At 42.6% G+C, this 15,125-nt stretch overlaps 1 protein-coding gene across 4 annotated transcripts in view; it reads right to left on the bottom strand.

Moving 5' to 3' along the window:
- Positions 1-8,691, bottom strand: part of PKIG (cAMP-dependent protein kinase inhibitor gamma) — a 100,306-nt gene extending 91,615 nt beyond the window's left edge. For 2 of the 4 annotated variants that reach the window (XM_032604438.1, XM_032604434.1), the window contains exons 1-2: positions 8,571-8,691; positions 3,425-3,501 (exon numbers count right to left, since the gene is read on the bottom strand). The gene's annotated coding sequence lies outside the window, so the exon portion shown is untranslated. The remainder of the gene's footprint in view (positions 1-3,424; positions 3,502-8,570) is intronic. The other 2 variants (XM_032604440.1, XM_032604437.1) reach the window with 2 other exon arrangements.
- Positions 8,692-15,125: the final 6,434 nt, after the last annotated feature.

Genomic DNA, 15,125 nt, shown 5'->3' on the forward strand with positions numbered 1-15,125 from the left:
AAGTTTCTCAAAAAATTAAAAACAGAACTACCATATGACCCAGCAATTCCACTTCTGGGTATTTGCCCAAAGGAAATGAAATCTCTATTTTGGAAAATGATCTGCATCCCCATGTTCACGGCAGCATTATTTACAACAGCCAAGACATGGAAACAACCTAAGTGTCCATCGACAGATGAACGGATAAAGAAAATATGGTGTGTGTATATATATACACTCACACAATGAAATACTAGTCAGCCATAAAAAGGAAATACTGTCATTTAAAACAACATGGATTACAGAGTGAAATAAGTCAGAAATAGAAAAACAAACACCGTATGCTAACACATATATATGGAATCTAAAAAAAAAAAAAAAGCTTCTGCAGGTGTAGAGAATGGACTTGAGGACACGGGGAGGGGGAAGGGTAAGCCGGGAAGAAGTGAGACAGTGGTATGGACATATATACACTACCAAATGTAAAATAGATAGCTAGTGGGAAGCAGCTGCATAACACAGGAAGATCAGCTCATCAGCTAGGTGCTTTGTGACCACCTAGAGGGGTGGGATAGGGAGGGTGGGAGGGAGATGCAAGAGGGAGGAGATATGGGGATATATGTATATGTATAGCTGATTCACTTTGTTATAAAGTAAAAACTAAAAACAAAACAAAACAAAAAACATGGATGAATCTTGAGGGCATTATGCTAAGTAAAATAAGTCAGACAGAAGACAAATACTGTATGATCTCACTTATATGTGGAATCCAAAAAGAAAACCGAACTCATAGATACAGAGAACAGACTGGTGGTTGCCAGTTGCCAGAGACAGGTGGCAGGGGTCGGGGGCAGGGGTAGATAGGTGAAATGGGTGAAGGTAATCAAAAGGTACATAACTTCCAGTTATAAGACTAGTAAGTCCTGGGGATATAACGTATAGCATGGTGACTAGTAAAAATAACGTTATTTGTATATTTGAAATTTGCTAAGAGAGTAAATCTTAAAAGTTTTCATTACAAGAAGAAAAAATTGTAACTATGTGCGGTGATGTTTGTTAACTAAACTTGTTAATCGTTTCATAATACATACATATATCAAATCATTATGGTGCACACCTAAAACTGATACAATGTCATATGTCAATTATATCTCATATTTTAAAAATCCTTCTAATACTGTTTTAATCATTTAATCAATAAGGAGAGGTTAAAAATATACATAAATTAAGTTCGTTATCAAAAAAGAAAGAAGAAAAAAATGACAAAAAAAGAGGAAAAATAATAATAGCAGCTAATATTTACTGAAGGGTTCCCATGAACAGGCTATGTTAAGTGCTTTAACTACATAGTCAATCCTTAGAACAACTGTAGCAGTAGGTACTATTATTAAAGAACTTACTCAACGCCACACATTTATTCAGGATATTACAATATTCAGAATATGGTAAAGCCTTAAAACTTTGCTCCCGCATTTACTGGTTGATTCTGAGCAACAGACACTCTCGGATTCCAGTCTCCACAGCTTTAAGATGTTAACTGCACGACACAGTGCAACATCTGCATTTCCTAGGCCTCTGTGGCTGGTGTCACTAAATACCCCACCCACTCATGTCCTAGCCAATCCTAATCAGGGCAGGAACAAATATTAGGACTACTTTTGTTACCACTGTGAGCCTGGGAGGAATGGCTGCCCTCACCCCACTCCCATGCCCCAGAAGCCAGCCAAGAGGCTGAGTCAGTTTCTCCACAGTCCTGACTTCTCTCCTCTTCCCAACCAACTCATACTGATGAGACTCCAGCATGCTTTCAATGATGTCAGTGCTGTCTGAAATCATCTACCCCACCTCAAGGGTAACAGACAATCGAAAGTATCTATATATGAAAATCCCTGGAGAGTTCACATTTCTCCATGCATTCAATCCAAATGGAATAGTAGAGGATTAGGTTATTGAGGGTAATGTAATTTTGGTTAACTGGCAGTCACCCAAAAAATCTTTTAAATGACATTCTAAAATGGATCAATGTACTGCACTATTTTCTAAGTAGTAGATTTGAACATAATTGAACCCTTGGCTGAGGAATTTGCTACATATCAGGGTGGTCATCTAAACACTGGAACAATATGGTTTTGAACATGCCCGCAATGTGGAATACATTTTATACCATTGGCTTACACATACATAAGAAGGGCTGAAAAAAAGTTTTACAAAAGAAAGCTTATTCTTAATATATGAGATATAATCTTTTTTCTGTTCTATTGGGAGTTTTTTCCCACTAAAAGAAAAAAATATGCTGGAACTGCTCTCCCAAATAATGCCTCTACCTACTAATTCCCAACCTATTGTAGGTAACAACCTACGGTTTGCAAAGCACTGGTACAAGCAGCCCTTCACAGTGTGGTTTTGCCAGCACATAAGACCAACCCAGAAAAGCAATGTTGTAAGTAACCAGTATTGGACAGAACATACAGGCTGTTTTCTTAAAAAATATATATTAAGCTGAATTATTAACTGAGGGAATTTTCTCCACCTACCAGAGGGGAAAATACATGACAGTCGTGCAAAGGTTTCCTTTAATCAGGAGACAGTGGGATTTAACAGAGCACATGACTTGGCATCAGGAAAACCTGTATTCATTTTGCAACCCCCTAATGAAATCAATCTTGGCAATGATAATTAACAGCTGCTAAAACCATTCTGTGAAAGGCTAACGAGAAACTTACAATGAAGGGATCGTTCCAACAAACACCTGAACCCAATGATCAATCTTAATATCACATAAGGTGAGAGCCAGCCTTTACTGTCTGCTGATATGATACACGGCACCACCCATAAAGTACAATGGACAAAAAAATAAAGGGAATGGAGGAACACATTAAAGGGATATAACCAGCCAAATCCAGAGTAGTTGTACAGGACAAATGACCTGATTTTTCAACAAATAAAGGGCAAGGGCGGGGGGGGGGGGGGGGGGGGGTGGGGGGAAGAAGAGACATAATTGCTATAGATTCAAAGATTTACGAGACTATCACCCAGATGTAATAGGTGGTCCTTGTTTGGATCCCAATTCAAACAAACCAACTGTAAAAAGACATTTATGAGATAACTGAGGAAACTGAATACCAAGCAGATACTAGGTAATATTTAGGAATTACTATGTTCATTTTCTTAGGTGTGATTATAGGGTGAAAAGGGGGGTGAAAAAAATCTTTACCGCTTAGATGTATATTAAAGTATTTATAGATGAAATGATATGATGTCTAGGATTTGCTTTAATATAATCTAAGGTGGGGAGGGAGTGGGGGCTATAGATCAAATAAAACTGACCATATGTTGGTATCTGTTGAAGCTGGGGTATAAGGTATTATACCATCATTTGTACTTTTGTATATGTTTAAAACTTTCCATAATAAGAAACTATAATATAAAAAGAAAGTAAGAAAACCTGGATTCAAACTCCGGAATTCATTAGATGTAGGAGCTGGGATGTTTCTTAAATCCTTTGATCTTCAATTTTCTCATCTGAAAACAGAAACGATAATCCCTATTTAAGAGTTACTGGGAGGAATGAAATGAGATCATGGGTTCACATCTTTTGGACATGCAGCTCTCATAAACTGCAAAACACTTAAGAACATCAGCACGATAGTTAATTCCCTCTCTGCAATGCTCTGGAAGCAGAGACACATTACAGGTTTGTGGGAATAGAAACAGGTAATAAGCTGAATCCATTTGAACTCTCAACAATTTTTGTTTTGTAGTAATCCTTTAATAAGACACTGTTTACTTCACTGGCCCCTTTCTCCCCAAAGGAGAGTGTCAAAGATATTGCCATCAATTGCAGGTCTTGCAGCTTCCCTGGTGGCACAGTGCTTAAGAATCCACCTACCAATGCAGGAGACATGGGTTCGAGCCCTGGTCCGGGAAGATCCCACATGCCGCGGAGCAACTAAGCCTGGGCGCCACAACTACTGAGCCTGTGCTCTAGAGCCCGTGAGCCACAAGTACTGAAGCCGCGTGCCACACTACTGAAGCTTGTGCGCCTAGAGCCTGTGCTCTGCAACAAGAGAAGCCATTGCAATGAGAAGCCCTCGCACTGCAATGAAGACTAGCCCCTGCTCACCGCAACTAGAGAAAGGCTGCACAGCAACGAAGACCCAACACAGCCAAAAATAAATAAATAAAATCTTTAAAAAAAAATTTGGAAGTCTCTAACTTGAGCTGTTTATATTTCTTGTTTACTTTCCCAATTATATTTCCCCTGCTAAAGGTAGAAAGTAATTTTCAGGAGACTGTGTTAAGATACAACTGAATGCAATTAGGAATCAAGGTAATCTAAATAGGACTTTGTTTAAAATATTCCAGGTGCTTTGAGAAGAATAGATTTGCATCTTCCAGCATTAATGCTTCATCTCAAATAAAAGGAAATTAACAAAGGTTCAAGTCTAAGTAACACAAAGGGAAATCTGTCACTATCTGGCTTCAGCTTGCAGAATGGGTTGGCAGGAGCCAGGGTGATCTTTCTATAATGCGAATCTGATTAAGTCATTTCCCTTCCTTTCAATGGTTTCCCTCTGCTTTCAGGAAAGAGTCCAAACTCCTGAACAAAAAGGCTCAGGTGGCTCTCCAGCCTTATTTCCCCCCTCCTCCCCTAGTCTAAGCCCCTTCTCCCCACAGGCCCCCAAGGCTTCATCCTCCACTCCTCTCTCCCTTACCTCTTAGTTGTCAAGTCCTGTTGATTCTCCTGAAATGTCTCTCAAATCTGCCCACTCCATTCCATTCCTGCTGCCACTGCCCTAGACCAGGCCCTTTTTTTTTAACCTTTACTCCCCCATCTCCCTAAATAGGATATATCCTTATTGCTTTTTCCAATTATGAAAGCCATTCATGCTCATAAAAAAGAAAAATAAGGCAATAAGGAAAGGAATAAAAGTCTCCCCATGATCTCAGGAAACAGACATAAAGAACTTATCTTTCTGGCACATTCATGTTTGTAGCAGCATTATTCAAAACAGCCAAAAGGGGAAAGCAACCCAAATGTCCATCTATGGAATGGATAAACAAAATGTGTTCATAAATACAATGTAGGTACAAAATGTGTATATCCACACACGGAATATTATTTAGCCTTAAAAAGGAAGGAAATTCTGACACATGCTACAACATACACAAACCTTGAGGACATGATGTTAAGTGAAAAAAGCCAATCGCAAAAAGACAAATATTGTATGATTCCACTTATATGAAGTATCCAGAGTGGCCAAATCCATAGAAACAGAAAGTAGAATGGCGGTTGCCAGGAGCTAGGGGGAGGGGGAAACGTGGAGTTGTTTTTTTGTTTGTTTTTTTTTTTGCGGTACACAGGCCTCTCACTGTTGTGGCCTCTCCCGTTGCGAAGCACAGGCTCCGGACGCGCAGGCTCAGCGGCCATGGCTCACGGGCCCAGCCGCTCCGCGGCATGCGGGATCTTCCCGGACCTGGGCATGAACCCATGTCCCGTGCATCGGCAGGCGGACTCTCAACCACTGCGCCACCAGGGAAGCCCCCGTGGAGTTGTTTTAATGGGTATAAAGTTTCAGTTCCACAAGATGAAAAAGTTCTGGAGGTTGACTGCACAACACTGTGAATATCCTTAACACTTAAAAACGGTTATGATAAGTTTATGGGTATTTCACACAATTAAAAATAAAAAATTGTTTTAAACAACTCATCTTTCTAGACATTTTTCCTATAAATATGTATGTATACACTTAAAAAAAACAAAAATAGAAACATACTGTCATCTGTTTTTCACACCTAACCATATGATGTAAACATCTTTCTCATATATATGGCTCCCGCCTCCTTTTTTAACAGCTGATAGTACCCATCATATAACTGCATCATGATTTAACCAGTCGGCTTTCAGTTTTTCAATATTATAAAAACATCACAGTCAACAAGTTTGCATATTTTCTCATGTCCATAACAGACATCTGGTTTTTTTACATGCCTTTTTTTCTGGTATCCATACCCTGATTTTCCCAAGGCAAAAATACCTCCTCTTCACACAAGCACCCATCCTGACCCATACCTCCAAACCTCCAGCCAACTCTTATTCTATCTGACTAGCTAGGCACATTTATTTTAAAGTTTATTCCTAGGTATTTATTTTTCATGTTGCTATTGTCATTTCACCTACAATTCCATCTTCTTACTATTGCTTTTTGTCTCTCTTGTAGCTTGCTTATTTTTAACTCAATTCTCTTGAATTTTCTCAGCAGATAATCATATCAGAGGCAGACAATCGTATCATTTAGGTAGCGATTAAGAGCAAAAGCTCTGGCTCAGGCCGGCCTGGATTCAAATCCTGTCTGACCTTGGCTAAGCATTTTTTACCTGCATTTCCTCATCCATCAGCTAGGAATTACACTAGAGGCTATCTCCCAGGGTTGATGTAAAGATCACGTTTTCAACTGAGACTGCATGGAGAGTGCTTAACACAATGTTAGTTCAATAAATGTCTCCTATCTGTTGAGAAAGAAAATAGAACTTTCTCTCCATGCGTACATCTTTTACTTATTTCTTCTGGTTGCATTACACAGGTGTGCTCCTTTTCAGCAATTACCTTGCTTCCCACGTCTCCAAAACTAAACAAAACAAAAAAGCCGTCATCAGACTCTTTGTAAAGGATCTGTGCTGTGGATCGCATCCACTCTCACATTCGCTGGAAAGTTGTGCCATTGATTTTCACCTTCATCTCCTGTATTTTCTCTCCCTCACTACTGGCTGTTTGCCATCGGCATTTAAATCTGCTTGTGTCTCTCTCCTGCTTAAAACGACTTCACCTGATTCCCCAATTGCTCTCCAGCCTTCTCGCTTCTCTTCACAGCCAACTTCTTGGAGCTGCCTACACTTTGCCTTTACTTTCTCACATCCCACTCTCTCCTCATCCCACTGACATATTACATTGAACCTTTGGAACCTGCCGATATTATAGATTCCACCCCCATCATTTCACCAAATCTGCTCAACTGGGTCTTCAGTGACCTCTATATTTACTTCTGCAAAAGGCACATTTTACCGTTTAACTTCTTTCACTTGAAATCTCAGCAGCATCCAGCAAAGTGGACCTCTTCCTTGGGCTTTACTACACTCTCCTAGTTCTCCTCCCACTTCTCTGGCCATTTCTTCTTGGTGTAGTTCTAAGTGAATGGTTCTGCCTAGAGTGTACAAGACAGTGGCCCTGAATGACCTGGGCCTTCAAAAGAAAAAAGAAAAAACTCTCTGGATGGGTCTCTTCCAATACTGATTCAGTTCCAGTTGTACTGGACTGCTTTTGTCTCCATGAATGTACCTTTAATGTCTGGAATACATGCCATGAGGGCAGGAACCTGATTCCTTACTACTTACACAGTGCCTGGCACATAACAGGTGCTCAGTTAATATTTTTTTGAATCCCCATAAATGAAGAGCTGCAATGTGAAAAACAGACTGGAGAAGTGATGAGACCAAGAAAGAACAACAAAAAAAATCCTGATCTTTTGAAAACCATACCTCTGATCACGCAACACACACTCACTGCCTGATTTAAATCCTCTGGTGCTCCCCACTAACCCCCATGACAAAGTCCAAACTCAGGAGGAGATACAAGTAAAGTCTTTCTTCTATAAGAAGAGCACCTGCTTATCTCTCAAACACACCGAGCCAGATCACTTCCACTTCCCGGAATCTGTCTCTAAACAGGCTATGAAATCCCTGCAGATGCCCAAGAAGCCTGCACTCTCTCCCCAAGACCTTGCACTGGCCGTTCTCTCTGCCTAGAAGACTATGCACTCCACCAGCTTCATCTTCCGGCCAATACAGAGGCAGCCTTCATGTCTCATTTTGGAAATCATCTTCTTTTGGAAACTCTCTTTGACCATCCTCCCCAACCTCATCTCCGGAAATCTGGGGTAACTGCCTTCTCTGTGCATTCACAGTCCCCTGTATGTCCAAAATCATAGCTGGAACCACAATGAGTTCCTATTTATACCTTAAATCTGTGGAGTTCCCTGAGGACAAGATGTATCATTCACTTTTTTACCCCTGGCAATTAGCCCAGGCCCTGATACACAACACATGCTCAATGATGGACCTCCTTGTAGTAGTAGTAGTAACAACGAAAGCTCCCAAGGCTTACCTGCAAGGATTTGAAATATATTATTTGCTTTGTAATAAGCTTCTAAGATAGGTGCTATCATTATCCCCATTCTGCAGATGGGAAAACTGATGGACAAAGAACTTAATCCTCTCTGGCCCCAGAAGAGTCGCACAGACGCACATTTTCTGCAATTCTGAGTTATTCCTCGACCCCAAATAAGAAGAGCTTTAAAAAAAAAACTTTCGAATCACGCCAATGGCCCCCAAATATAATAAACAGACCAAAGCGCTGGACGGGTAAAGGGCAAGAGGGGGCGCAGCCCTGGCGCCAAGGGTGGGGGGAGCGGATAAAGGTCAGGCCCCGTCTCCTTCCCGGGAGTCCCCAGCGGCCCAGCCCCTCGCCCGCTGAGACGAGTCGACGCCAGGAACCGCGCGTTAGGACCGCGACTGCCCGCCCTGCCCCTGCTCACCTGCCGTCCCGCCGCCAGCCGAGCCCGGGCCGCTGGCCCGCAGCGCCTCCCCCGGGCTGCCTGGCGCCTGCCGAGCGCAGCGAAGCCCGTTGCCTTGGCGACCGGAGCTGCCGAACTCCCGCGGCTCGCGCTACGGCGGCTCGGAAGGGACTAGAAGGCCTCGCGGCCCCTTCCGCAGCCCCCTAGCGGGCGGAGGAGGGAAAAGCGGGCGGAGGAGGGAAAAGCGGGCGGAGGAGGGGAAAGCTGGCGGAAGTCCGGGTCCGGAGCGGAGGGGGACCCGGGTAGGGGTTGGCAGGCTCAAATTTGGCCCGCAGGGACGGGAGAAGGAAGGAAGCTTTGGGGGAAAGGGGGACAGCCAGGCCGGGGGAGAACTTGGGCTTCATATCCTGCCTGTGCCTCAGTTTCTCTGTCAGCTGAGATGGAGAGTATTCCGGGAGATGACGGAGCCGCAGGCGGAAGCTTGCTAGACTGGGAATATTTAAAGACGTGAAAATTGATGTGGGAAGGGTGGCACATGCCTCTCCCTCTTTAATTTCCAGAACGGTGGTGGGACAAAGAATTTTTTAAAAAAAACTAGAACAAGAAACAAAAAAAAAACTTTGTTTCTTTGGGCTCATGGTGAGAATTCGATCACCAGATTTAATTTCAATATGAGAAATAATGTACTTTAACTCGTGACTAGCAGTTATACTTCCTGGAATAATCCTGCAGATAATCTTGGAACATGAGCATAAAGAATATTCATTGCTCCATTGTTTGTAACAGCAAAAGGGCTGAGACCAGTCTAAACGTCCATCAGTAACAGATTAATTATGGTACATCTGTAAAATGGATTACCAGAGAAAGAATTAACAGGGACTGAGGTAGATACAGATACAGATTCCATATAGACCTAGCTTCAAGCTATGCATATAGCTGTTGACTGAAAAATAATAAAAAAATAAAAAGCACAACCTAAAAGTTGAGAATTATGTTTTATTTGGCTGGACACAGCCTCTCAGACAGCTCTGAGAGACTGCTCCAAAGAAACGAGGGAGGAATTAGAATATATTTGAGTTTTTGCAACAAAGATTAGTGTTAATTAAAAACATATCTCAAGTTGAATTTAGCACTTTTCTGTGTATGGGAAGATGCAAGAGTCTGGGCTCACTGAAATCATTCCTTTGATATGCACCTTAACTATCTAGGGCCAGTATCCTGCTTTTCTCCATCCTGAATCCCCCAGGGTGCACAGCTGGGGGTGACTGCAGTGGCTGAGGTTGCTATCTGGAGTGTCTGTAGAGGTTTGATGGCTGCAGCATCCTTTGTTTACTGTTATGTGTCACCTACAAATTGGCACTTGCCACTTGCCTCTACAAGGATTAAATTATGAGTTGCTGCAGCTGCTGACCTTCAACACCCAGTGAAAGGAGTTCAGGGTGGAGATCAGGAAGGAGGCACTCTGTGCTCTAGGAAAAACTGGCAGAACAGGTCTTCAAATGGTTAGATTTTTTTTTTTTTTTTTTTTTGCGGTACGCGGGCCTCTCACTGTTGTGGCCTCTCCCGTTGCAGAGCACAGGCTGTGGACGCGCAGACTCAACGGCCATGGCTCACGGACCCAGCCGCTCCGCGGCACGCGGGATCTTCCTGGACTGGGGCACGAACCCGTGTCCCCTGTATCAGCAGGCGGACTCTCAACCACTGCGCCACCAGGGAAGCCCCAGATGGTTATATATATTTTAAGAGAAGATTTTATGAGCCCAATTCTTACATTTCCTCTTATCTAGAAAAGCACTAAAATCTTTCATGGTGATGTCTGCTTCTCGTGACTAGCAGCAACCTTCTGCAAAAATGTGTGCTTGATTGCATGTACTCCCCCTTCACCAAAATCACATACACAGTGACCTTCCCCCCCTACCTCTGGAGCCGTTTCTCAGAGCTATCTGAAATGCTGTCTCCCGGGCTATAGTCCTCATTTTGCCCCAAATAAAACTTAACTCACAACTCTCATGTTGTGCATTTTTTTTCAGTCGACATATGGCAGGCAACATTTTTCACTTCACACAGTGATAGTCTCCTAACTAGCCCTGTCTTTGCTTCTACTCTAACTTCCAACCCTGCCCCAGTCTCTTCTCCACCCAGCAACCAAAACGATCCTTTAAAAATGTGAACATGGGGTTTCCCCGGTGGCGCAGTGGTTGAGAGTCCGCCTGCCGATGCAGGGGACACGGGTTCGTGCCCCGGTCCGGGAAGATCCCACGTGCCGCGGAGCGGCTGGGCCCGTGAGCCATGGCCGCTGAGCCTGCGCATCCGGAGCCTGTGCTCCGCAACGGGAGAGGCCACAACAGTGAGAGGCCCGCGTACCGCAAAAAAAAAAAAAAAAAAAAATGTGAACATGATCACATCCTTCCCCTGATCAAAACCTTTAAGTGTGCTGAACAAAATCTAGAGTTACCATGATCAACAGACCCCATCCGCCTCCAAGTGAACTACCTCCCTGGATAGCTGTCCAATCCCATCTCTCACCATTTTCCTTCTTGTCCATGCTCCAGCCACCCTGGCTTTGTGGGTTTTAAGTTAAGCATACTTCTATCTCAGGGCCTTTCCTCTTGCTGTTCCACATTGGGACCACTCTTCCTCCAGATATCCCCATGACTTCCTCACTTCCTTCACATCTCTGCTCAAATGTCAGGTCTTCAAAAAGACCTGCCCTGCCTATTTAAAATAGCAAACCCCACCAACTCTGTCTTCTCTTCTCCTAGTTTATTTTTCTTCGCAGCTCTTGTCAGTATCTGATGGAATTTTATACATTTATTTGTTGCCTGTCTCTTTTTGTTCGCAGTGAGTTTAAGGTTCTTGCCTCGTTGTGAAAGAATTTGGAGACAAAGCAGGGAGGTTAAGAAAGTAAAGCGAGAATTTATTTAAGCAGGAATCCACTCTTAGGGGCTTCCCTGGTGGTGCAGTGGTTGAGAGTCAGCCTGCCGATGCAGGGGACACGGGTTCGTGCCCAGGTCCGGGAGGATCGCACGTGCCGCGGAGCGGCTGGGCCCGTGAGCCATGGCCGCTGAGCCTGCGCGTCCGGAGCCTGTGCTCCGCAACGGGAGAGGCCACAGCAGTGAGAGGCCTGTCTGTGTACGGCAAAAAAAAAAAAAAAAAAAAAATCCACTCTCAGAGGGAGTGGGCAGACAGGTGAGGAGCTGCTGCCCTGAGCTTCTCTGGCAAGCTGGTTATGAAGGGCATACAAATGAAGGGGCGAAACAGTCACTGGGGGAAGAGGAGTTTGGGGGTCCTATTCCCTGATTTTCATCCCAACTCCATCTTCCCGAGGGGAGAAGGGATTTTTGTCCTTATTTAGTTTAGATCAGAGGTGTCATGGCGTTGGTGCATGATGGGTACTTCTAATCTGCTAATTTAATAAGGCTAATTTTATTGTAATGAGAGTGTAATGAGCAACAGGTTACATTCGGATGCAGGAGATTCCTGCCTTTCCTCACCTTTCTTTGTCTGCTTCCAGGACACTTATCACCCGAAATGTGTGGTTTCCTGTTAGTCTGGAGGTTCCTGCTTTTCTCTGTCTGACTATGGACTCCTGCTGTTTACAAGATGCCTGACTTCCTCCCACCTGGCCCCTGCCCCTATTTCTCTGCTCATACCTAGCTACCTGCCTGCTCCAACATTTTCACTACAGCATAAACTCTCTTAAGGGCAAGCATTTCGCTGTTCCCTGCTGTTCTCTTATCACTGGGAACAGTGCCTGGCACATAGTAAGAGCTTGGTAAATATTTCTTGAATGAATGAATAAGTGATGTGATATAAAGAATGTACAACACCATGCGGTTGGAACGCTACAGCAGGTAGACGGGGAGTGGTAGGTAATACATACACAGCTGGCATATGCATACAAGAACTCTGGAAGGAGATTTGGGAGATGGCGGGGGGCGGGGGGAGTAAGCTAATACATTTTCACTGTATGTACTTGAGAAATAAAATACTGCCTGCCATATCAGTAAACAAAGGATCTAGCTACTACATTACAGCCTCCCATGTGACAGTGAACCCTGAGGGAACTCAGGAAGGAAACAAAGAACGCCTGCTATCTAGTAGTCATCAGACTGCAGCCACTCCCAGCGGTGCAGCTTGAGGAATCTCAGGATGAGAAAACACAGGATATGCACCCAGATAGCTGAGGTGCATATCAAAGGAATGATTTCAGTGAGCCCAAACTCTGGCATCTTGCCATACATAGAAAGTGCTAAATTCCTTCACTTGAGACATCTAGTTTTCTTTTACTAAGAGTAGCCTTTTGTTCCGACTACCTTGGTGGTGTTGCAAAAACTCCTATCTGTCCTGGCTTCCCCCTTTCCTCTTTGGAACAGTTTTCTCAGCCTTTATCTGAGATGCTGTCTCCTGGGCTTTAAGTCGTAAGAATGTCTGCCAAATAAAACATAACTCTCAACTTTTAGGTTGTGTATTTTTTTCTCAGTCGACATTCTTTTATGCAGTATTTAAAAAAAATCAAGTTCTAGTAATTGCAATGAGACAAGAAAAATGAAATGTTTAAGTATTAGAAAAAAAGAATAACTTATTGTTTATAGATGACATGATTGTTTATATAGAAATTACAAAAATTCTATATATACATTATTAAAGTCAATATAAGTTTTGCAAGTTTGCTGAATACTAAGTCAATATACAAAATCAATTATATTTCTATATACCAGCTACAAATAGAAAATTAAATTTTAAAAGATAACCTCTAAATGGACTTGAGGACACAGGGAAGGGGAAGGGGAAGCTGGGACGAAGTGAGACAGTGGCACTGACATATATACACTACCAAATGTAAAATAGATAGCTAGTGGGAAGCAGTAGCATAGCGCAGGGAGATCAGCTCGGTGCTTTGCGACCACCTAGAGGGGTGGGATATGGAGGGTGGGAGACGCAAGAGGGAGGGGATATGGGGATATACGTATGCATACAGCTGATTCACTTTGTTATATAGCAGAAAGTAACACAACATTATAAAGCAATTATACTCCAATAAAGATGTTGAAAAAGAAATAGAGAATCCAGTTTAAAATGGGCAGAGAAACTGAACAGTTTTCCAAAGTAGACAAAAAAATAATTAACAGTTACATTAAAAAGTGCTCAACATCACTAATCATCAGGAGAACACAAATCAAAACCAAGATGAGATATCACCTCACCTTTCAGAGCGGCTATCATGCAGACAAGTGATAACAAGTGCTGGCAAGGAGGTGGAGAAAAGGAAATAAAGCTATCATATGTTCCAGCAACCCCACTATGGATACATATCCTAAGGAAATAAGAATAGGGTATTGAAGATATATCTTCATTCCCAAGTTCATTGCAGCATTATTCACAATAGCCAAATTATGAAAACAACCTAAGTTTCTCTGAAGGGATGAATGGATAAAGAAGATGTGGCATACATACATATAATGAAATACTGTTCAGCTATAAGAAAGAAGGAAATCTTGCCACTTTCAACAACTTGGATGGACCTTGAGGATACTATGCTAAGTGAAATAAGCCAGACAAAGAAAGACAAATAATGAATGGTATCATTTATATGTGGCATCTAAAAAAAAAAAAAAAGGTCAAACTCATAGAAACAGAGTCAGATGTGGGCTGGAGGATGAACGAATTAGGGAGTGGTTGGTTAATGCATACACACTTTCAGCTATAAGAAGAAAAAGTCTGAGTATCTAATGAAAACATGGTGACTATAGTTTATCACACTGTATTGTGTAATTGAAAATTGCTACGAGGACAGAGCTTAAATGTTCTGAACAGCAACAACAACAAAAAGATAAATGTGTGAGTTGAAATATCCGTTAATTAACCAGATCGGAGGAATCCTTTCTCAATATATAGACATCAAATCATCACGATGTATACTTAAAATATCTTAAAATTTTATATGTCAATTATACCTCAATAAAACTGTAATAAAAATTAACACATTAACCTAAAAAAAAAATCAAGTACATGGGTTACCTTTTGAAACAATATATAGGAGTGTAAGTGATCAGATCATTCCACCCCCAAATATGCCACTTTGGCATAAGGATTACCTCCAGCTGAAGACACCTGAGAAGTAGACACAGAAAAGGTCTCTGCCCTCCCTCTATAAATTTCCCTTTGTGACGGTGTTCCCCCATCTCCTCTCTACCAGGAGGGGCAAAATTTAATCACAGGAGACAACTCTAGATAGACTCTCATCGGTGAGAGGAATCTACAAAACAAACCTTCCTAAAACAACTCTTGTCTTCCATTAGTTTCTCCCATATATTTACCTTCCTACAGTCTGCCACCTAAAAGCCATAAACCCCTTTCCTTTGTCTTATCACTTCTCTACAAATTTAAATTGTATCGCTCTTTGTCAGAATGGTATAAAAGCCTCCAAGCCTAGCTGGCCCAATCACTAAACCTAAGAGGTGGGGGGGAAACTTTTCCTTCCCTCCAGGGGGGAAAACAACCTAGTTTTGACTGTATGAATATGGGCGGGGCTGCTCTGTGTGACAGTGAGCTCTGCCCCCCGCCCCACCCCTG

The sequence above is a fragment of the Phocoena sinus genome, chromosome 15 (genome assembly GCF_008692025.1).
Source record: "Phocoena sinus isolate mPhoSin1 chromosome 15, mPhoSin1.pri, whole genome shotgun sequence".
Classification (NCBI taxonomy): Eukaryota; Metazoa; Chordata; class Mammalia; order Artiodactyla; family Phocoenidae; genus Phocoena; species Phocoena sinus.